At 41.6% G+C, this 24,890-nt stretch overlaps 1 long non-coding RNA gene across 6 annotated transcripts in view; it reads left to right on the forward strand.

Annotated features, from left to right (window-relative positions):
- LOC140389742 (uncharacterized) overlaps nucleotides 1–24,890 on the forward strand; it is an 846,836-nt gene that overhangs the window by 779,215 nt on the left and 42,731 nt on the right. For all 6 annotated transcript variants that reach the window (XR_011934461.1, XR_011934462.1, XR_011934464.1 and 3 more), the window contains one exon: nucleotides 24,516–24,809. This is a non-coding gene — a long non-coding RNA (uncharacterized lncRNA). The remainder of the gene's footprint in view (nucleotides 1–24,515; nucleotides 24,810–24,890) is intronic.

Here is a 24,890-nt window from a genome sequence, read left to right on the forward strand (position 1 = left end):
CTGACTAACCAGGGGGGTGGGGGCAGTCATCCAGGGTGCAGTGTGCTGAGAAGCGTTAAAAAATAGAAATAGGGAGAGTGAAAAAATTAAATGGATAAAAAGAAACAAATGAAAAATTGAATTAGTTAAGGTAAATTATGTTGCATTACGATCTTATTTAGTTTTAACTTCATATTATCCAAAAGTACACTTAAGGTCACCTTACCCCATCATGTGCCTTGGTGTGGGTGAGTGAGGGGAAACACAGGCTGTACCCGTGCACAGTGTGTGCTTGTGAACAACAATTATCGACAATATTTATATCAGGTAAGAAGTATACATTCTACATTAGAGGTTAAAAGGTCTATATTATGTGACCAGCAACAATACTAATTTGTAGTTAGTATTGTTGCAGGTTACATATTTCTAAAACAACACCAACAAGTTTCAGGATATTATGCCAAATCTAGGCTGTTTTAAGGATAATGCTTACAATTCCAATAACTGTGGTCACAGGAGAAATGAGCTTTAATAAGCTGAAACCAATAAAGACATACTTAAGAACAGAGAACATAGAACAGTACAGCACAGAATAGACCCTTCGGCCCTCGATGTTGTGCCGAGCTTTGTCCAAAACCAAGATCAAGCTATCCCACTCCCCGTCATTCTGGCATGCTCCATGTGCCTATCCAATAACCGCTTGAAAGTTCTAAAGTGTCCGACTCCACTATCACAGCAGGCAGCCCATTCCACACTCTAACCACTCTCTGAGTAAAGAACCTACCTCGGACATCCATCCTACATCTCCCACCCCGAACCTGATAGTTATGCCCCCTTGTAGTAGCTACATCCACTCGAGGATATCGTTTCTGAACGTCCACTCCATCTATCCCCCTCATCATCTTATAAACCTCTACTAAGTCGCCTCTCATCCACCTTCCCTCCAGTGAGAAAAGCCCTAGCTCCGTCAACCTTTCCTCATAGGACCTACTCTCCAATCCAGGCAGCATTCTGGTAAATCTCCTTTGCACCCTTTCCAATGCTTCCACATCCTTCCTATAATGAGGTGATCAGAACTGCACACAATACTCCAAACGTGGTCTCACCAAGGTCCTGTACAGTTGCAGAATAACCCCACGGCTCTTAAACTCAAGGCCCCTGTTAATAAACACTAACATACTATAGGCCTTCTTCACGGCTCTATCCACTTGAGTGGCAACCTTCAGAGATCTGTGGACATGAACCCCAAGATCTCTCTGTTCCTCCAGATTCCTCAGAACCCTGCCATTGACCCTGTAATCCGCATTCAAAATGAATCACCTCGCACTTATCAGGGTTAAACTCCATCTGCCATTTTTCAGCCCAGCTCTGCATCCCATCAATGTCTCTTTGCAGCCTACAAAAGCCCTCCACCTCGTCCACTCCTCCACCAGTCTTGGTGTCATCATCAAATTTACTGACCCACCCTTCAGCCCCCTCCTCCAAGTCATTTATAAAAATTACAAATAGCAGAGGACCCAGCACTGATCCCTGTGGTACATCGCTGGTAACTGGTCTCCAGTCTGAAAATTTTCCATCCACCACCAGCCTCTGTCTTCTATGTGATAGCCAGTTACTTATCCAATTGGCCAAATTTCCCTCTATCCCACACCTCCTTACTTTCTTCATGAGCTGACCATGGGGAACCTTATCAAATGCCTTACTGAAATCGATGTATACAACATCAACTGCTCTACCTTCATCTACACACTTAGTTACCTCCTCAAAGAATTCAATCAAATTTGTGAGGCAAGACTTACCCTTCACAAATCCATGTTGACTATCCCAGATTAAGCTGCATCTTTCCAAATGGTCATTAATCCTATCCCTCAGGACCCTTTCCATTAATTTACCGACCACCGAAGTAAGACTAACCGGCCTATAATTACTGGGGTCCTTCCTATTCCCTTTCTTGAACAGAGGGATAACATTCGCCACTCTCCAGTCCTCTGGCACTATCCCCATGGACAGTGAGGACCCAAAGATCAAAGCCAAAGGCTCTGCAATCTCATCCCTTGCCTCCCAAAGAATCCTAGGATATATCCCATCTGGCCCAGGGGACTTGTCGACCCTCAGGTTTTTCAAAATTGCTATACACCTTCCCTCAGAAGATCTACCTCCTCCAGCCTACCCACCTGTATGACACTCTCATCCTCAAAAACATAGCCCCTCTCCTCGGTGAACACTGAAGAAAAATACTCATTCAACGCCTCTCCTATCTCTTCTGACTCCATGCGCATGTTTCCACTACTGTCCTTGACCGGCCCTAACCTCACCCTGGTCATTCTTTTATTTCTCACATAAGAGTAAAAAGCCTTGGGGTTTTCCTTCATCCGACTCACCAAGGACTTCTCATGCCCCCTCCTAGTTCTCCTGAGCCCTTTTTTTTAGCTCATTCCTTGCTACATTGTAACCCTCAAGCGACCCAACTGAACCTTGTTTTCTCATCCTTACATACACTTCCTTTTACCTCTTGACAAGACATTCAACCTCTTTTGTGAACCATGGTTCTCCTCCCTGCCTGACAGGGACATACCTATCAAGGACACGCAGTATTTGTTCCTTGAACAAGCTCCACTTTTCATTTGTGCCTTTCCCTGATAGTTTCTGTTCCCATCTTATGCTCCCTAATTCTTGCCTAATCGCATCATAATTACCCCTCCCCAATTATAAACCTTGCCCGGCCGTATGGCCCTATCCCTCTCCATTGCAATAGTGAAAGACACCGAATTGTGGTCACTTTCTCCAAACTGCTCTCCCACAAACAAATCTAACACTTGGCCCGGTTCATTACCCAGTCCCAAATCCAATGTGGCCCCACCTCTTGTCGACCTATCCACATATTGTGTCAGGAAACCCTCCTGTACAAAAACTGCCCCATCCGAACTGTTCGACCTATAGAGGTTCCAATCAATATTTGGAAAGTTAAAGTCATCCATGACAACAACCTGAGACCTCCACACCTATCCATAATCTGCTTTGCAATTTCTTCCTCCACATCTCTATTACTATTTGGGGCCCTATAGAAAACTCCTAACAACGTGACCGCTCCTTTCCTATTTCTAACTTCAGCCCATATTACCTCAGTCGGCAGATCCCCCTCGAACTGCCTTTCTGCAGCCGTTAAACTATCCTTGATTAACAATGCTACTCCTCCACCTCTTTTACCAGCTTCCCAACTCTTACTGAAACATCTATACCCCGGAACTTCCAACAACCATTCCTGTCCCTGTTCTAACCATGTCTCCGTAATGGCCACAACATCGTAGTCCTAAGTACCAATCCACGCTCCAAGTTCACCTACCTTATTCCGAATGCTCCTTGCATTAAAGTAGACACACTTCAACCCACCTTCCTGCCTGCCGGTACACTCCTGCGCCCTTGATACCCTCCTCAGTGCCTCACTACTCTCAACACTGGCTTCTGGACTACAACTCGTTTTCCCATCCCCCTGACAAATTAGTTTAAACCCCCACGAAGAACCGGAGCAAATTTTCCTCCCAGGATATTGGTGCCCCTCTGGTTCAGATGCAAAACGTCCTGTTTGTACAAGTCCCACCTTCCCTCGAATGTGCTCCAATTATTCACGTAACTGAAACCCTCCCTCCTCCACCATCCCTGCAGCCACGTGTTTATCTGCACTGTCTTCCTGTTCCTCAACTCGCTAACACGTGGCACCGGCAACAAACCAGAGATGACAACATGGTTTGTCCTGGCTCTCAGCTTCCACCCTAGCTCCCGAAATTCCTGTTTTAAATCCCCGTCCCTACTCTTGGTACCGATGTGTACCACGACTTGTGACTGTTTCCCCTCCCCTTAAGCATTCGGAAAACACGGTCCAAGACGTCACGGACCTTGGCACCCGGGAGGCAACATACCATCCGTGAGTCTCTTTCGTTGCCACAGAACCGTCTATCCGTCCCTCTAGCTATCGAGTCCCCAATAACTATTGCTCTCCTGCTCTCCCCCCTCCCCTCCTGAGCCACAGGGACGGACTCAGTGCTGAAGTTCCGGTCACTGTGGCTTACCCCTGGTAAGTCCCCCCCCCCCACCCCCGCACCAGTATCCAAAACGGTATACTTGTTCCTTAGGGGAACGACCACAGGGATCCCTGTACTGACTGCTTCCTCCCAGTTCCTCTCACTGTCACCCATCTATCTTCATTCATCGGAGTAACTACATCCTTGAAGCTACTATCTATGACCACTACTGCCTCCCGAATGATCCGCAGTTCATCCAGGTCGAGCTCCAGTTCCCTAACACGGTTTCTGAGGAGCTGGAGATAGGTGCACATCCCACAGGTGAAATCAGCAGGGACACTGACGGCGTCCCTCACCTCAAAGATTCTGCAGGAGAAACATTGCACTGCCTTCCCTGCCATCCCCCCTTGATAACTTGCGGTAAAAACAAGAAAAAGAAAGAAAGAGCTTACCTGATATTCACTCACCCACTTAGGCTAGAGGAGGTGGAAGGGTGGGGGAACACTACAAGTGTAGTGTCTCGGGTTTCGCAACCGCCCAACTTAAATACAGGTAAAAATAAAAAATAAAACACTTAACCAGCAACCACTGCGTCACCCGGCTGTCTCTCCTCTCGCGCTGTTTTCAATGTCCACTTTAGGTCTTCTATGACAGAAGAAATACTAAATTCTCTAGCAATGTTGGGTGAAATTTTACGGCTGTTCACATTGGCAGGATCTTCCCGTCCCACAGGATTCCCAGCGGCAAGGGGTGCCACAGGAAACCCATTGACAACAGCGGGATCAGAAGATCCTGTCAGCAGCCAATGGCAGGGCACCTCACAGTGGATTGCGTGGAAAATCCCACCCTTTGTCACTGGAAAATGACTTTACCAGAAGTTTAAATATGGAAAGAGCTATTAAAAAATTTGCAGATCTAAAATCGAAAAAAATATACAGTTAGGAGAATGTAAGGATTTGCATATCTGTTGCAGGTCTGGCAGCATCTGTGGAGAGGAAAACAGAGTTAACATTTAGAGCCCCAGGTGCTATATTTGCATGGACTTGAAACATTTCTCTCTCCACAGAAGCTGCCAGACTTGCTTAGTTTTTCCATCATTTTTCTGTTTTTATTTCAGATGTCCAGCATCCGCAATATTTTGTATTTATTTACATTGTTATGGGCCAGGGTTTAGAGAACCCCAAAGTGTATCATGGAGTTCACCTGACCCACAACTTTTAATAGATTGTGGTACGGGAAGCACATGGCCCACTCTACAGGTGTGGTACAGCAGAAATGGAAAAGTATTTTTTAAAGCAAAACAATGTTTATTCTATGAACTCTAGTTAACCTTTTTAAAACATACAGTGAACATCTTAGCAACCATTAATTCAAATACAACCCCCAAAGAATACAACACTAAGTAATTTTTAAGCTGTCCTTTTAACATCCAGAGGACTTTTTTAAAAAAACTTTCAGCAGAGGCACATCAGGTTAACGTCACTACTAAGAGCAGTTATTAGTTTTAAATCACCAAATCACCAAAGGATCGATTTACATCCTTTAGATTACAGAGAGAGACTCTAATACACATTCTGGCTGTGACTGCAGCTATCCAGCTCTGAAAATGAAACTAAAACACCACCCTGCAGCAAACAGCCTAAATTGAAAGTAAAAAGCTGACAGACAGCCCAGCTCCACACACTCTCTGACATCACTGCAGTAATAAACACCAATTTCTTAAAGGTACTCTCACTACAGATACTTATATACACACCCATTTATAAACACCCAGTCCTTAAAGGTACTCTCACATGACACCTCCCCCCAAGAAAACAAAAATAAACCATCAACTTCAAGATGGTTTCATTCTTCATCTTTTCACCATCCTTTAAGAAATGCGCACAGTAAATATACTTTATTGTTTTAAAAAAACAACACACACAAACAAATTTCCAAATTCACTTTTGTCTAGGTTTATCACCAAACCCGCCTCCTGAAGTCGATCAAATAACTCCATCAGATGTTTTAAATGTTCTTTCAATGTCTGGCTGAAAATTACCAGATCGTCGATGTATACCGCACAATTGGGTAATCCTGAAACAACTTTGTTAGTTAACCGTTGAAATGTGGCAGGGGTGTTTTTCATGCCAAATGGCATAACTTTGAATTGGTATATACCATCTGGAGTCACAAAAGCTGAAATCTCCTTCGCCCTTTCGGATAAAGGTACCTGCCAGTAACCTTTAAGTAAATCCAGTTTGGAAATAAAAGCTGATTGTCCCACTTTCTCAATGCAATCCTGCAAACGTGGGATAGGATACGAGTCCGTTCTTGTAACTGCATTAACCTTCGTATGGTCCACCCACAACCATTGGGTGCCATCTGGTTTAGGTACCATCGCTATGGGTGAGCTCCATTGGCTGCAACCCACTTCAATTATGCCATTTTTAAGCATGCTCTCAATCTCTTTGTTAACCTGTGCCAATTTTAAAGGGTTAAGTCTGTATGGATATTGTTTGATTGGAGCAGCATTTCCCACATCTACATCATGTATAGCCATTTTAGTACTTCCCAATTTATCTCCGCAACTATGCCCATGTGATATCAATAACTCTTTCAGGTCAGTTTGTTTTTACTCTGGAAGGTAACTCAACAATTTATCCCAATTTTTCAGAACATCCTCGTTTTCCAATTTAATTTGAGGTATAACATAAGAACATAAGAACATAAGAATTAGGAACAGGAGTAGGCCATCTGGCCCCTCGAGCCTGCTCCGCCATTTACTGAGATCATGGCTGATCTTTGTGGACTCAGCTCCACTCTCCGGCCCGTACACCATATCCCCGAATCCCTTTATTCTTTAGAAAGGCATCTATCTTTTTCTTAAAAACGTTTAAAGAAGGAGCCTCAACTGCTTCACTGGGCAAGGAATTCCAGAGATTCACAACCCTTTGGGTAAAGAAGTTCCTCCTACACTCCGTCCTAAATCTACCTCCCCTTATTTTGAGGCTATGCCCCCTAGTTCTGCTTTCCCCGACCAGTGGAAACAACCTGCCCGCATCTATCCTATCTATTCCCTTCATAATTTTACATGTCTCAATAAGATCCCCCCGCATCCTTCTAAACTCCAATGAGTACAGTCCCAGTCTACTCAACCTCTCGTCATAATCTAATCCCCTCAACTCTGGGATCAACCTAGTGAATCTCCTCTGCACTCCCTCCAGTGCCAATATGTCCTTTCTCAGGTAAGGAGACCAAAACTGAACACAATACTCCAGATGCGGCCTCACCAACACCCTATACAATTGCAGCATAACCTCACTAGTCTTGAGGATGTCAAATTCACAATCATCGGAATTTGGTTCGTCACTTTGAGTTAGAATCATTAAAACCTCCTCCTTTTTCTCTCCTTCCCTTTCAAAGTACCTTTAAAGCATATTCACATGACACACTCGGTGAGACTTCCTTCTATCTGGTGTTTTTACCACATAATTCGCCTCACTTAATTTCCTTTCAATCTGCGAAGGTCCACAAAACCTTGCTTTTAAAGATTCACCTACCATTGGTAACAATACTAAAACTTTATCTCCACAGACAAAACTACGAACTTTGGATTTCTTGTCCGCTACCCGTTTCATCACATTTTGTGCAACTTTTAAATGTTGTCTAGTCAATTCACCTGCACTATTTAATCATTCCCTAAAATTTAACATGTAATCCAATAATGTAATTTCCGATTTCTCAGGCACCAATTTTTCCTTAATCAATTTCCGTGGTCCTCTTACCTCATGACCAAAAATTAGTTGAAAAGGACTAAATTTGGTTGACTCATTAGGTGCATCACTAATTGCAAACTGTACGAATGGAATTCCTTTATCCTAATCCTCTGGATAATCTTGACAATAAGCCCTCAACATTGTCTTTAATGTTTGATGCCACCTTTCTAACGCTCCCTGCGATTCTGGATGGTACGCAGTTAATTTAAATTGTTTTATTCCTAAACTATCCATGACTTCTTTGAATAACCTTGAGGTAAAATTTGATCCTTAATCCGATTGTATTTCTGTGTGTAGTCCATATCTAGTAAAGAATTTAAGAAACTCCTCCACAATCGTTATAGCTGTAATATTACTGGAATGGCCTCTGGAAACCTAGTAGACACATCCATTATAGTCAAAAGATATTGATTCCCACTTTTTGTTTTAGGAAGCGCTTCTACGCAATCAATTAGGACCCTTGTAAAAGGTTCCTCAAATGCTGGAATGGGTATTAAGGGTGCTGGTTTTATCACTGTTTGAGGTTTCCCTATCACTTGACATGTGTGACATGATTGACAAAATTTAATTACACCTTTATGTAGTCCAGGCCAATAAAAATGTTTCTGGTACCTCATGTGCAACTCGCAACACCTCCTTTCTATACCCTACCGGCAATACTACTTGATGAACTTTTGCCCACTTTTCAGCCGCCTGCATATGTAAAGGTCTCCATTTTCTGATCAAGACATTACTTTTACGGTAATAACACTGGTTATACACTCAGATTCCTCTTCCGTGTATGCTTTCTGATACATCCATTTTATTTCTACATATTTCTGTTGTAACCCCGCCAATTTTCCCGAACTAAAAATATCCACCTCATCCTCCATTTGTTCTTGTTCTTTTTCAACAATCTGATCAAAAATCGTTTCTGATAATTGCCCTTCACCTTTATCTTCACTGTCTGATTTCTCCTCTTGTCTGAATCTGTGACTTTGCGACCTTGTTACTACACAATCCGGAAAAATCCCAGGATATTCGTCCTTCAACACTTCAGTTGTCTGATTTTCCACTGGCTTATCAATCACAGTAGGCATCACTCCCACCTGCGATCCAGCTATATCATTCCCCAAGATAAACTGTATTCCTGGACAAGATAGTTTCTCTATTACTCCTACTACCATTTCACCACTCTTCACTGGACTTTCCAACATTACCTTATATAATGGAACACTACTCCTCTCACCCTGAATTCCACATATTACCACCTTTTCTGGCAATATTCTTCCAGACTACATAACTCCTCATCTCTTGCCATTAAAGATTAGCTCCCGTTTCTTTAAAAATTGTGACTTATTTACCTACTCCTCCTGATATACATGAGTAAACTTTACCCACACAAGTAAATTCTTCAAAGAGATCTGGCACCTACTTATCAATCACCTCTTGATCAGGCTGTACAATATTTTGCACCTCCTTCGCTTCACTTTGGCTTTCCTTTACCTCTTTCACAACCCCCACTGTCTTATTCTGTTTTACCACATCAGCCTTCCCAGTGCTTTTCTTCAACCACCAACACTGTGGCTTTATATGGCCTAGTTTATTACAGTGAAAACATGTTAAACTTTTCATGTCTCTTCCACCCTCCTGGATTTCTTTTGTAATCTGAGGTACACTCTCCTTATTATCTCCCATCAGATCACCTTTACTTTTTCCACTTGAGTATTTCTCATGTCCCCAGTTTCTATCCCTCACAGGCTGAAACTGATGTCGGAAACCAAACTTTGATTTATGAACTAATTCATAATCATCGTCCATTTCTGCTGCTAACCTCGCAGTTTTGACCCTCTGCTCTTCCACATGAGTTCTCACTACATCAAGAATTGAATTTTTAACCTCCTCCAAAAGCATAATTTCTCTGAGAGCTTCATACGTTTTCAATGCCCTTATCCACCTATCAAAATTACTCAGTTTGAGCCTTTCAAACTCCATGTATGTTTGATCAAATTCTTTCCTTAAATTTCTAAACCTTTGTCTGTAAGCTTCAGGCACTAATCCATATGCACATAAGATGGATTTTTTTCACCTCCTCATACGTCCCAGTTACCTCCTCCGGTAGTGATGCAAACACTTCACTAGCCAGACCTATCAGCTTTGTTTGAATCAGTAATACCCACATGTCTTGTGGCCATTTCATTTGTTTAGCTACCTTCATAAAGGATGCTTCTATCTCCTTCCATCAAACCTTGACACTGCGTGGACATATTTAAATAGATCGCCACCAAGCCTTTGACTTTGACGCTATTTCTCACTATCCTCATCACTATCATCCAACTGTACGTTTCTCTTTACGTCTGCCAATTTTAACTGACTGTCATGTTTCTTGGCCATTTTCTGACGTTCAAACTTTCTTCTTTATCTTTTTCCCTGATCTGTATCTCCCTTTCTCTTTCTTTTTGTTCTGCTAGGGCTATTCTTTCTTTTCTCCTTTCTTCTTTCTCCTTTTCTTTTTCCTCTCTCTCTCTTTCTTTTTCCTCTCTTTCGTATTCAAGCTGCTTTAATTCTTTCTCATGTTCCATTTGTTTAATTTGTAACTGAATTTTTGCCATTTCCAGTGAGTCAAACTGTATCTCAGGCAAATTTAAATGCTTAGTCACCACCATAATTACCTCATCTTTTTGCATTTTGTCAGGTAATGTTAACTGCAATGTTTTTGCCAAATCTAACAGTCTGCTTTTAGTCTCTGTCCGTAAGGTACTGCGTGTGACCGTCTCCACCCCCAAAAATTTCTGAGCCTCTGAAAGAGCCATTGTCCACAACACACTCCCTACTTAAACTAAAATACCACACCTGAAAAGCAACCACAATGTGCTCACGCCTCGCTGTCTTTAAGTTCACTAAGCCAATCCAATAGATAGACTGTTATCCCGGACGAGCTCCCAATTTGTTATGGGCCAGGGTTTAGAGAACCCCAAAGTGTATCACGGAGTTCACCTGACCCACAACTTTTAATAGATTGTGGTATGGGAAGCACATGGTCCACTCTACAGGTGTGGTACAGCAGAAATGGAAAAGTATTTTTTAAAGTAAAACAATGTTTATTCTATGAACTCAAGTTAACCTTTTTAAAACATACAGTGAACATCTTAGCAACTATTAATTCAAATACAACCCCCAAAGAATACAACACTAAGTAATTCTTAAGCTGTCCTTTTAAAATCCAGAGGAGTTTTTTAAAAAAACTTTCAGCAGAAGCACATCAGGTTAAAGTCACTACTAAGAGCAGTTATTAGTTTTAAATCACCAAAGAATCGATTTACATTCTTTAGATTACAGAGAGAAACTTTAATACACCTTCTGGCTGTGACTGCAGCTATCCAGCTCTGTAAATGAAACTAAAACACATCCTGCAGCAAACAGCCTAAAATGAAAGTAAAACGCTGACAGACAGCCCAGCTCCACCCACTCTCTGACATCACTGCAGTAATTTTTTTTTTTAATTTTGAGTACCCAATTAATTTTTTCTAATTAGGGGGCAATTTAGCGTGGCCAATCCACCTACTCTGCACATCTTTGGGTTGTGGGTCGAAACCCATGCAGACACGGGGAGAATGTGCAAACTCCACATGGACAGTGACCCAGAGCTGGGATTGAACTTGGGACCTCGGCGCCGTGAGGCAGCAGCGGCTAACCCACTGCGCCACCGTGCTTCCCTATCACTGCAGTAATAAACACCCATTTCTTAAAGGTACTCTTGCTACAGATACTTATATACACACCCATTTATAAACACCCATTTCTTAAAGGTACTCTCACATGACAACATGTCTGTTGTTGTGTTTGATTTAGCTTTGACTTATCTTTTACCTTTCTTTTCACTTATTTGTACAGGAGAATAACTTAAGCTCTCTTTTTCCTTTCTTCTATTTTACTATAATAAAATAACAGGTTCATGTATTTGTCAAGATGCCCCTTAAATGTCACTATCGTCCCTGCTTCCACCACCTCCTCCGGTAGCGAGTTCCAGGCACCCACTACCCTCTGCGTAAAAAACTTGCCTCGTACATCTACTCTAAACCTTGCCCCTCTCACCTTAAACCTATGACCCCTCTACCCTGGGTATACTATAATAAAATGACAATTGTACAGGTCTTAAAGTTTAAATTTTGATAATGTACCTATTTGCATGACTGTTGTATTTGATTTTTTCTTAATTTATTTGTAATAAATGCTTTGTTGCCATATTTATAGTTTATTTGTCATTATGAAATAATTATGAAAATTCAAAATGTCTTCATGCTGCTGAAACTCAATTTGCCCGGGCTGCTAACAAACCTCAAACTGGCCCTGATCACTGCTGCTGCCTGGTTGCAGTCCCAGCAGTGGCCACCACTCCCAATGCCAGCACTGATGGGACTAAATAGCTGCCAGCTCCTGATTGGATGAAAGGATGGGTGCCCCCAACTGCAGACTGTTAACTGTTGTGTGGGAACGATCTCCCTTAACCCACTGATTGCAGGTAAAACCAATGTCAGACCAAAGTGTTCAAGGACACAGTTCTAGAGAAACTTGATGTAAGTAGACAAGGGTTGGCACTGTTGCCTCACAGTGCCAGGGCGTCAGGTTCAATTTCAGCCTTGGGTGTCTGTCTGTGTGGAGTTTGCACTTTCTCCCCATGTCTGCGTGGGTTTCCTCCGCATGCTCCAGTTTCCTCCCACAGTCCAAAGATGTGCAGGTTAGGTTATCATAGAATTTACAATGCAGAAGGAGGCCATTCAGCCCATCGAGTCCGCAACACTCTTGGAAAGAGCACCCTACCCAAGGTCAGCACCTCCACCCTATCCCCATAACCCAGTAACCCCACCCAACACTAAGGGCAATTTTGGACACTAAGGGCAATTTATCATGGCCAATCCACTGAACCTGCACATCTTTGGACTGTGGGAGGAAACCAGAGCACCCGGAGGAAACCCACCCACACACGGGAGGATGTGCAGTCGCCGCACAGACAGTGACCCAAGCCGGAATCGAACCTGGGACCCTGGAGCTGTGAAGCAATTGTGCTATCCACAATGCTACCGTGCTGCCCGTGATTGGTGGATTGGCCATGCTAAATTGCCCCTTAGTGTCCAAACATTAAATGAGGTTACTGGGTTGCGGGGGAGTAGGCTTGGGTAGGATGCTCTTTCGGAGGGTCAGTGCAGATTCAATGGACTAAATGGCCTCCTTCTGCAATTTAGGGATTCTATGATTCTAAGGTCATCAGTATAATGGGCATATCAAAATGCACATTTCTGATCATTGGTTAGTCCAAAGCTTTTAAGATGATGGAAATTTAGGAGTTAGCAGCATCTGCTATAACTTTAGATAATAGATAAGGTTAATGGGACACTAATTTTGAACAGTAAGAGTTATCACCTTTCTGAGGCATAAGGACAAGTTTTCAAGAAAAAGAAAAGCTGCTTGAGAAAATGGCAAAATTTGAAGACACCTATCTCGAGGGTCATGGGGAGGATATTGCCAGGACCATACCCTTGCTCGGATTCAGAGAATAAACAAGCTGATAGACCTAGTGCCAGAGGTAAGATTTAATGTTGTTCTGAACAGAATAAGGGATTTGAGGGAAGTTTCTTTCCCCAGAAAGATATTACAATTTAGTTTGAAAGATAAAAATTAGCCAAAAAAAACAGTTTTATCTGGAACAAAGCTAACAACGGCACCTTCAGTACAGAAGAGGATGGGAAGGAGGATTCACAGAAGTTACTAAAATTAGCTTTGGCAAGCGACCAGACGGAGCAGCTGCTGAGAGACAGAAAGATAATAGTTGATGCTTCTTTCCCATTTAGGAGCTTTAATCAAGGATTTACAGAAGTTACAAGTAAACACAAAATTGGCTCTGAATGCTTTGGATTGATCAAGATGTGAAGTACAATATGCATTTTTATGAGAGATAGCAGAATAACAAACGTGAGGGGAGCAAGATTCAGTATCAGATCAGACATAAAAGGATAGTCAGAGGCTTTTCCCCAGGGTAGAGGGGTCAATTACTAGGGGGCATAGGTTTAAGGTGAGAGGGGCAAGGTTTAGAGTAGATGTACGAGGCAAGTTTTTTACGCAGAGGGTAGTGGGTGCCTGGAACTCGCTACCGGAGGAGGTGGTGGAAGCAGGGACGATAGTGACATTTAAGGGGCATCTTGACAAATACATGAATAGGATGGGAATAGAGGGATACGGACCCAGGAAGTGTAGAAGATTGTAGTTTAGTCGGGCAGCATGGTCGGCACAGGCTTGGAGAGCCGAAGGGCCTGTTCCTGTGCTGTACATTTCTTTGTTCTTTGTTCTTTGAGTGGCCTATGAATCCTTTTCTGCCAGCTAAAATAACATAACTGACTTTACTACCACAAATAGTAGAGTCAAGAGTGTAAAGGGAGAAGTCTAACCAAGCTGGAGCAGCAACAAATTCTTAATGATCATCCCAATCACCTGATCTATTGAGCTAAACAAAGATTTGATCCAGAGAATTCAGCAGAAAACTGGCATTGGATCAAGAGACCAGTGGTGAGGGGACAAACATAATGGGCGGGATTCTCCGTTTGCCGACACCGATTTCATAATCGGCAATTGGGCGGAGAATCACTTTTGACGACCAAATCGGGGGCCGGGCATGTTTTCGGATGCTCCACGCCGTCCACAATGGTGTCATCGAGGAGTTCACCGCACGCCGTTGGGACGGCCTCAGGATATCACCTGAAGGCCCTCCTCGATGCTCCGCCCCAGATGGGCCGAGTTCCTGATTCGTTGTCTCAGCGATCGGGAACCCGGCATGGCGGATGCGGACTGTGTCCAGCGTTGCTGCAGTGCGCGGGGGGGGGGGGGGCGGGGGGGAGGGGAGCCGCGCTGCTGGCCAGGGAGCTGCGCTGCTGGCCGGGGAGGGGCCTTTGGCGAGGGCTGGGGGGACTTGTGGGGTGGTCGATAGTGGGGCACTATCTGGCAGGTCGGGTCCGTGCGGCCGACACCATGTTGTACGGAACGACCGCTGCAGGTCATTGCCGTGCGCATGCGCAGTTAGGGACCTGGCAATTCTCCGGCCGTTTATTTTGTGAAGGCCGTGTGTTTTGCGTGGCATGCCTGCTAGCCCCTCACCAGTCAGAGTATTAGTGCTGGGGCCTTGATAATTTTTTTCATCGTACAACTAGACGCTTCCTCCGGACATAGCCTCAAAATTGAAGAATGCAGCCCAAGTATCGGAGTTATGGGCTGCACGGTATCACAGTGGTTAGGGATATCACCTGTTGCTTCAAGCGCCAGGGACATGGATTTTATTCCCGGCTTGGGTCACTGTCTGTGCGAAGTCTGCACATTCTCCCCGTATCTGTGTGGTTTTCCTCCGGGCGCTCCGGTTTACTCCCACAAGTCCCGAAAAACTTGATTGTTAGGTGAATTGGGCATTCTGTATTCTCCCGCTGTATACATGAACAGGCGCTGGAGTGTGGCGACGAAGGGATTGTCACAATAGCTTCATTGCAGTGTAAGCAATGTAAGCCTACTTGTGACACTAATAAAGATTATTATTATTGTTATTAATTAATTAATCAAAAATATGGGATAGGCTGATTGACGAATTGCTCAGAATCATCAGGGCAATTGGAGCCTCCACATCATCAGTACTTGAAATGCAGCAATTGTTGAAGAAGCGGATTCCAAGCTGCTTGTAAGAAATTTGAAAAGTGTTATAGAATTAATAATGTCCAAAGAATGATAGGAACAGTTGACGTACTAAATGATAAAGGATAGGAAATAGTGCACACGAAAGTATGAAATGGAGAAAAAGTATCTGACCTTTTTCGTTCCGCAGACCAAGTTGTATCTTGGGTCTATTTATTGTCCTGAGCAAAGGCTCTGCATGTTTCTGCCTCCTCCAGTTCCAAGAATACATATCTCAGCTTACATCCCAGTGTATTCATTCCTGATAAACTAGCTTCCTTGGCATGGCCTTTCCAAAGTGCAGCAACACAGGAAACATCATGTTCTACTGATCTACCCAACAGTTAATCATAATGTCAACAATTATGTTATAACTCTTAAAAGCAATATTATGAGTAGTTCTGGCCACCGCCCTTTAGGGTGGATATAATGGCCTTGGAGGGAGTGAGGGTTTACCTGGCCTCCAAGAGTTCAGCTATGAGGAGAGATTACACAAACTAGGGCAGTAGTCCATGGAATTTAGAAAGTTAAGTATGATTTATTAAAGTTTTTAAGATATTAAAGGGAACAGGTAGAATATGCAGAAACTATTTCCACTGTTTAGGAAATATAGGACTAGCAAGGATCATCAAAAGCTTAAACCTAGACGTTTCAGGAGTGAAATTAGGAAACCTTTCCCCACACACAGAAGGGCAGTAGAAGTTTGGAACTCCCTTCAACATATAGCAATTGATGCTAGATCAATTGTAACTTTTACATCTGAGATTGATAATTTTTATTATTCAAAGTTATTGTTATTAAGGGATGAACCCTGGGTGTGACTTCAAATGGGATTAACATAGATTAACATAGAATTTACAGTGCAGAAGGATGCCATTCGGCCCATCGAGACTGCACCAGCTCTTGGAAAGAGCACCCGACCCAAGGTCAACACCTCCACCCGATCCCCATAACCCAGTAGCCCCACCCAACACTAAGGGCAATTTTGGACACGAAGGGCAATTTATCATGGCCAATCCACCTAACCTGCACATCTTTGGACTGTGGGAGGAAACCGGAGCACCCGGAGGAAACCCACGCACACACGAGGAGGATGTGCAGGCTCCGCACAGACAGTGACCCAAGCCGGAATCAAACTTGGGACCCTGGAGCTGTGAAGCAATTGTGCTATCCACAATGCTACCGTGCAGACTGTTGGCAGTCTGATTGAATTCCTGGAGGTTTCAACACAAGACCTCCAGTCTCTAATTGCTTCATCCAGTCACTTTTTCTCCTTGCCACCTTCAAAATATTTTATAAATAATGAACAAACCTATTCAAAGAAAATGAAAAAAAAACAGCATTCAGGAAATTAATCTTTATCTCCTGGATACTCCTGGGCAGCCTTGTAGGTTTGGCAACCTTACACCAGGCCAATGAGAGTTGTTTTCCTCTCTTGGTTCTAAAGATGCTGAGTCAAAAGAGTTCGGACAATCTCAGTTTAACTGCTAGTGGGTCTCATGCCACATTACAAACTGCTTCGGTTTCAACACTAATCTTGCTGAATATGATCATCAGGAATTGCTTATGTATGAAGGGATAAGTTCACTCTCATGATTAGGGAGGGCTTTACCTCCATCTACTTGTGCTGTTCTAAACCTGAGAGCTTGTGATATCTTCTTTTCAAAAAGCTAAAATTAAACAATAAAGAATTAACTAAAAAATTAATACTGACTATAGACAAAATGATAGTGAAAAGAGAAATAGATGACAGTCAGTAAAATCCATGTTTGAGTCACTGCAGTCTTTCATTTTCACTTGTATTACCTGTACTTTATTATTGTTAATCCCTTGTGACAGTCAGCTCGTCCTCATAAGAAGAAACACATCATCATTTGTCCTTCAATGTGATATATTTTAATTTTATCCGTCGTCCCAAATCCAGCAATTTGTAAATACCCTGGAAATTCCTGTGTAAGAAGTATTTCGATGAGCACTTGGAATGCCATAGCATACAAGGCTGCGGGCCAAGTGCTGGAAAATAGGATTAGAGTGAATAAGTGCTTGATGGCCGTTGCAGACAGAATGGGCCGAAGGGCCTTTTCCGCACTGTAAAATGTCTATTATGACTTTATTTGTGCTCAGACCCTTACTCAACCTGATCGTGAGATTTGAGAGTAATGGCAACAATGCGTTCAAATCTTAATCTTGTATCCATCATTTCTTGTTTAGTAATCCTTCCGCCCAAAAGCACTTTGACAATAATGATGGCTCTACTTTACATTGTATGAGTGTTTTCTGCAATTGAGCTTTCTCGGAGCTCTCTTGAAATTACGACCAGCTTTAAGGCATAGCAGGAAAAGATCAGTTTTATTGCAATTTTTAGAGTTTAAAAAATCGGAGATCTGAACGGTAATTTATGTACTTTTAAATAGATTTTATGGTATATGTCATATTAAAAACTGAAAAGCTACCTGATGGCAGATTCTGAAGCATGTTGTGCTTAATGTAGCCAAAATATATGCTGCTAGTTCCCACCTTTACTTGGGCACTATTTCTTCAGACTGTGTGCCCAATTTGTTCTAATAAGATTTGCAGGAAATTTGAGTGTAATTATAACGTCAGAATGGATGGACTTTTCGGTCGAACATCCAGATTGTGCGCAGGGAGAACATTTCAGTCGAAGATTTATATTTCTGAACATTAGTTGTATGTGAGGAATGCTTGTCTGGGAGAGGCCAGAGAGCAAGATTTCAAACAAGTAGGTAAATCGTGAATGTTAGTAATTATTGTGCTGCTAAAACTGATTGCAGCTTTCCTTTTCACACATTGCAGCCGGGGTCTCAGCCATTGCATTCTATGTGAATCAAAAACCATCCACGATGGTGGTCTGGAAACAGCAGTGTAGAGAAACAGTTTGGCAAACCTTGACCTTTGCATTGAAAACAGGTTTCACATGTCACGCTGTCGCAGTGCAACAGTGTTTGGGGGCATTCTAATTACTTACACCATCTGTACCTGCAGAATTCCCAACCCAAAGCACTTATTACACAATTAAGAACTGTCAAGAACCCGTATTTGTACATTGTAGCAAAATCATTTCACTTCCAACAGGCACAAGATTTTTTCTTCTTCCAGTATACTTTACATTGTTCATTTAAAAATCATCCTAAGTACACTTACTATTTTAGTTTTGATTATGTAATCATTAAATGAGACATAACATCTAATTGTTTGTCTTTCGTTATTAATGAATTCAGTGAGATAATTAGTCTTTTGTCCCACCCCATGTCAAATCGAGTTAGCTTCTCTTTCACCCCTCTTGTGTGATTAAGTATAGAAATCTATCACATTATCCATCCCTAATTTAATTTAAATAGTGCCATACAATCTTCTGAGTTATGGACAATCGTTTAGCAGCAGCAATTACAAAGAAAAGACTAAGATAAATTGTCAAGGATTATTTAGCATACTCCAGTGAAAGATAGCTGTTGAGATTATCTAATGTGATTAAATTGATCATTGATTTAACTTGTTTGATAGTTAATGTGATTAAAGTGTTCACTGGTTAATCTGTAAAGCAGATCAATGTGAGCAACCCTGAAGCTGGCTTCTCCAAACATCCATATAAGGGAAATGTATTGTATGGGGTCATACAAATTAGCTAACTATTTTCCTTCCGTTTTTAATACTGTCACCTGTAGAAGGGATTATCTGCCCAATGAGTGCTTAATACATGGAAATCACTCACATCATTCTTCATTCTGTTCGAACATTTCAATGTTGCTCTGTTTCCTGATTGATGGCATAATAAATAGTACTGAAAGAAAACATCAGATGCTGATCTTTAGGAAGGAGAGCATTTTGGGGACATGTGCAGCACTTCAGTTAACTACATTAAAATACTTATTAGCTTGAAGATAACAATATATTTTGGACAAGGGTCTCAAGGTGGAGCAGAGAGTGAAGTGGAGGAGAGGGGACATTGCCGCCCAATTATTGTCATAATAAACTTGAACAACAAGAAAATAACCAGCTAAAATCCTGAGTAGAATGTTGCAGATTCAATTTCAACTAACTCCTTCCTTCACTGGAAAAATCAATTAAATGCACATTTGTGCAATCCCAATCATCTGTTAGTTTGTGTTAATGCTGTTGAGAGGAATAAAATAATACAATAATTGAGCAAGTGAACTTCCACACATGAACTTTCACATGCTCACTTAGTTATTGGCTTAGCCTTTTGATCTAATCTGATTTAATTCTTGTAAAACAACCTATCATTTTTTGTTAAGCAAATAGATCTTCTTTCTGCGATCACATCTGGTCCTTATGATGTACTGTTCCTGCAAAATAAGGCACTTTGCGTTTGGAGTATTCTGCAAGAAAATTACAAGCTGAAATGAGTAAAACATATGCTGAAAAGTGTATGTCACTTTTAAAAATTTGAATGATGTAGCAGTTGGATGAACTCCAGTGAAATAGTATAACTCAAAGCTGTGTGAGTTTGAGGGCCTCAAAGGAAAGGTTGTTAGAATCTCCTGGGAGAATGTCACTAATACCTACACTTCATTGTGAAAACTTAATTGGTATGAATTAAGTTAGGCAGAGTATTTAAAATCAACCATTTGAAGGGCAGAACTGAAAGATTGATATCAAACTGAAAGAGATTTTGCCCCACTATCAAATTAAGAATCCAAATCATTACTGCCTGTTTTTGGTTCTCAAAACTATTTATTTATATTTTGAATTTATAATATATAAAGTCTATAATAAATTTGTAATAAACCAATTTAGTTGTTTCAGTAATTTAAGCAAATGTGTAAACTATTTTAGTGGTATTTAAAAACCTTGAAAGCCATTAACAGTACCCCAATAATTAATTATTTTAACTCCTTCTAATTTTCCTGTGGTATGCTTATGGCATTTCTATGCAATTGTGAGGAAGTATTTTCCCGTATAATGCTAGCTGCAGTTACAGTATATTTTCTGTAATTTTTTTAAAATTCGTTTCTGATGTATTGTAGAACTAGGAACTGTTGTTTCTGCGTCATCCGCTCATCGTAAGATCAAAGACAAGAGCGGCAGTGGGCCATTCGGTCCCTCGAGCCTGTCCACTGTGTAATCAATAGTTACTTCTTGCATAAATATCAAAAAGGTTTAATCATATTTAATCAAACTTTTCTCATTTTATTTTTCACTTCGGGGATGGGGAAATTGAGCAATTTGTGACTAAGAGGTCGATATGAAAATGAAGTTGATATACCCATTGTCTATGCTTCTCTCCCCTCCCCTGTTGAAAGTGGTGACTCGTGTTGCACTGCGATTCCATTGGCAAAACCATGTTTCAATACCTCCACAACATGGCCATTCTTCACCGCTGATCAAAGGCAAAAAACTGCCAGTAGCAAAATATCACACGTTACACAAGCTGCCCATTTCTCTCTTTACTAATTGCACTGGGAGGAATATTCGATGGGTTGGGGGGGGGGGGGGGCGGTTGCCGGACAGTGGATCCGCGGCTGTCAGTTTTGTGGTCAGCAAAGGAAATTAAAACCCCGTGAATATTGGCAGATTGCTTCTTGCAAGAGGGAACATCACAATGAAGCCTGATCCTGTCCCGCTATTCGCCATGTTCATGTTCCAGCAGAAATCGCTCGATCAAACACAATTCAATTACAGAATATTGTTTCAAAGTAGTACTTTAAAGTTCACCAGATGGATAATCCAAAATTACACATGCACATTTGCACTATAATCTGTTTGATTATCAGCATTGACAGGGGGGAAGACACACGTGTGGTTTACTCTGTACTCCTACGATTAGCTATCCCACCCTTCTCGATGTTGCCCTGTTTGAGAGCGCGATGAAGTAACAAATGTAAAGAGGATAATACAAATATTTGAAGAAGATTGCACACCTATGAAGGAAATGATTTATTAACAACTGCAGTTCAATCATGTTTAACAATATTTGGGACATGGCTAAAATAGGTTGGGGTTATTGAGAACTTCGATATATGTAACATTGGGAAAAGTCATATTTGAAGCTATTTCGAAGCTTGGTGTTTGACATTTATCATACAAGGTGTCCGTCGGGTTTATTTTTCAACGTAGGTCGACAACAGCTTATCTTGTGCGAATGCAATTACAAAAGCAGTTCCTGTCGCATCCTTCTGGGAAATGTCGCCTTTCCTTTCAGTTGTGTTGGGGAGAACTTTCTTCAGTGTCCATTCCATCCATTTCAATGTACCTTGTCCAGTCGCCGGAACCATCACATTTCAGATTGTGTGCTGCTGTTATTTTCCATTGTAGATGCTCGGGGTGAGAAAATGGTTGGTGAAATGTTAACCAATAACTCATCATACCCAGCTTCCAGTAATCTCTTCTGATGTAGCAATGAAACTCCGAGACGTTAGACTGTGCTTTATTAAGACTCGCAACCGACGATTGTATTAATATAATTATATACATATATATTGAAAAATGTTGCTCTGGGGAGGGGTCTTTATTTATACCGGCGTTGTACGCTGTAGAACTGCACTTTATTCCTTACTTTAATGAGATAAGCATCAGCAACAGCCTTCGCATCAAAACAAAGGTGAACTTGTTTTAAAACACTCGCAAAGAACACTCGGAAACTATGAATATATATTTGGTCCGAGGCTATTGTCCTTGTGCCTGAAAAGACTTGGCGGCTACGAACTGAGAAAGGGGATGTTGCTAATTGTCAGGGGCGTTGAAATGGTACACTTGCAGGCAAAACAGATCTATTCTTCAGTAATACACAGGAGATGCTCCCTGTTTGTAGCTGTGAGGAACGCAAACTTCATTGGTCACCATTTCTAACTCATTCTTCTAATAGTTTTAAGATGTTGAATTGAATGATAATTTCCGCTGTTGCTGGGAAAATATCACCTTGAATCTGGTATCAAGTATCTTTAAATGATGGTCAGAAAGGGCAATAAACATGAAATGCCTGTCAGCGGCACTTTTGTTTTTACTTCAATGCATATTTTACCTGTGGATTGAGCACACAGAAATAGCGTTGTTATGAGTTGGAAATGTTGGAGTGTTAACTGGTGAGGGTGCAAATCAAGTTTATTCAAGTGAAGAAATCAAAGCAAGAACAGTTGGGACAGAAAAGATTTCTTCAGACACTATCTATTGTACAAACATAAAGAAATGGTGGTAATTGAAAATTGATTTTCTAACGCACGAAACACTTTCATTGACGCCTAAGACGTTTTGTTATAGGTTACAAGAGTAAGATCACCTCGGATTAAGTTACATGTCATTACGATTGTAAAATAACATCTGTATACATATGTACAAAATCTCGTGTCTGAAGATAAGATAGACGCCTATGAATATCTGCAAACATCTTATTAAAATCGCTGTTGAACAAGTAAACTGATCATTTGGAATGTTTGTGCCAATGAACAATTCTCATCCATTTGGGTTGATATCACAGAATATTGAAAACACCCAGAATATATTAGTAACAGGTGAATGAATAGCCGACTTTGGTTGTTTGGGGGAAACATACAGTCAAATACAATCTATGTTCACTGATTTGTGAAAAATTCTGCTAATTCCAATATGTAGCAAACAGATTACAAAAATCGTATCCCATTGGAGCATGCTTGTACTTCCAACTCGCGGCATAAGTCGCCGATCTAACAAACCAACTTTCTACCGCACAGGCTGGTCTCGTGCACCCTGAAGGTTAATTAAAGGAAGTAGTGTTAAGGTTAAAGTCATGACATCCTATTGTAATTGTAGCTTTGAGATTATGGTTGAGACATGTTCTATAAACACACAAAAGGCAGAAGTCATTGGAGTGGATTACTGTCAGTCTGGAACTGGGAGAGAATGAGCTAGTAATTCCTAGAGAAAGGTAGACAAACAGAGAGTCAGTGACTAACAACTTTCCCTGCAGAGATCCATTGTTTCCGACTTTCCCTTTCTGAGGAGCCCGCTCTCAAAGCCGATAAAGACCTCAGCTCAAGCCAAATACATGGTCTACATGTCAAGGCAGACTAAATTGATGCTGAATTCACATGACACAAAATATATTTACCCCTTTCGTGAACAATATAGCTGGTGTGTCGATAGACATTTTAATTAGAGTTTAAGAACCATTAAGGTGGATGAGAAATCAGATAGTAACAACTTTTTGTCCAGTTAATTTATCGGCATACATTGTTTCAAGTGATGTATTGTTTAGGGCAAAGTCCTCGATGCTTACCTTTGGCGGCTGTTTGACGAGCACTAAATTTTGCTATTGTGTTGATAGGAAAATCCATCTTTTTGTGCAATTTGGACATTTTCACTAAGAAGTGTATGAGCAGTGTGTAGAAGCGAATTAATACCATATTGGGAACCATTTGTGTTAGGTTACTTGTTACAATGTTTAACATTTTTGCACTGGAAATTAGTTTCCTTCTTTCAATTATATGACCAATTATTTGAAAAAGCGGGGTGGGTTGGGGGGGGGGAGCTGGTGTGTTGTCCGACTCTTGTTTTTGGAAATATTTGTCCAAATGTAATGGTAAAGTCACTGTTCTGTGTAACTTTTTATAGACATGATTTAGCACATAAACTGGGAGGAGGTCATTGTTTTATTGACATACAGTCCTCAGGTGCAGTTAAAAGTAGTCTGTGCTTTTAAATCATATTTTATTCTAATAAAGAGTTTTCGTGTGACCTTGTAACGTCTTTTCCTTCCCTCTATCCAGCCCCTATTCCATGGTTTCAATAAACAGCGAAGCCATTACCTCACGGCAGCTTTTGTTGGACCCATACAACAGAGAACAAAATGGTTATTCAAGAGAACGCTTTAGATTTTATTGTGGGTAGTATGCACAAAGAGCAGTGTTATTGTATTAAAAAGAACCATCTGTAGCAGAAACAATGGCTTCAAATTATCTTGAATACCCACTGAAAAAAATAAAGCTTTTTCTTCTGTGTGGCGGTGGGGGTATAGAGCAGCGTAGTGTAACTGACTTTTGTTGTTCTGCGTCCATTCTTTCTTTTTAAACGTTCAGCCTTTTAGAATTTTTTTTTCCATAAACGACTTTTCTTGTTCCAGGGTTTTACATATCCTCTGTGGTTAGATGAAGAGGACTGTACACGTTTGCAAGCGGCCAGGAGAGCGCAGGGACTCCAGTTTCAAGCAGACATGGCTCGCTCGTCTCTGCTTCAGAGAGGGTGCAAAAATATTAAATAAAATCCAAACCCAGCGGCTGTCTGGCTCTCGCGCAAGCCCCGGGGACAAGTGAGCAGTGGCGGCACACATCACCTCCCGCGGCCGGGATTGCGGCAGTGGAGCCGTCCGTTTCTTCTGAAGGCGACAACATCGCGGAGGACACCCGGACCCTGACAAGTAAGTGACTCCCAGTGTTTTCCACTTGTTTTTGGACATTTCTATACTCTGGGAGGGGGAAATGCAACAGTGCAGGCTCTT

This window comes from Scyliorhinus torazame, chromosome 14, assembly GCF_047496885.1.
Source record: "Scyliorhinus torazame isolate Kashiwa2021f chromosome 14, sScyTor2.1, whole genome shotgun sequence".
In the NCBI taxonomy this organism is placed as follows: domain Eukaryota; kingdom Metazoa; phylum Chordata; class Chondrichthyes; order Carcharhiniformes; family Scyliorhinidae; genus Scyliorhinus; species Scyliorhinus torazame.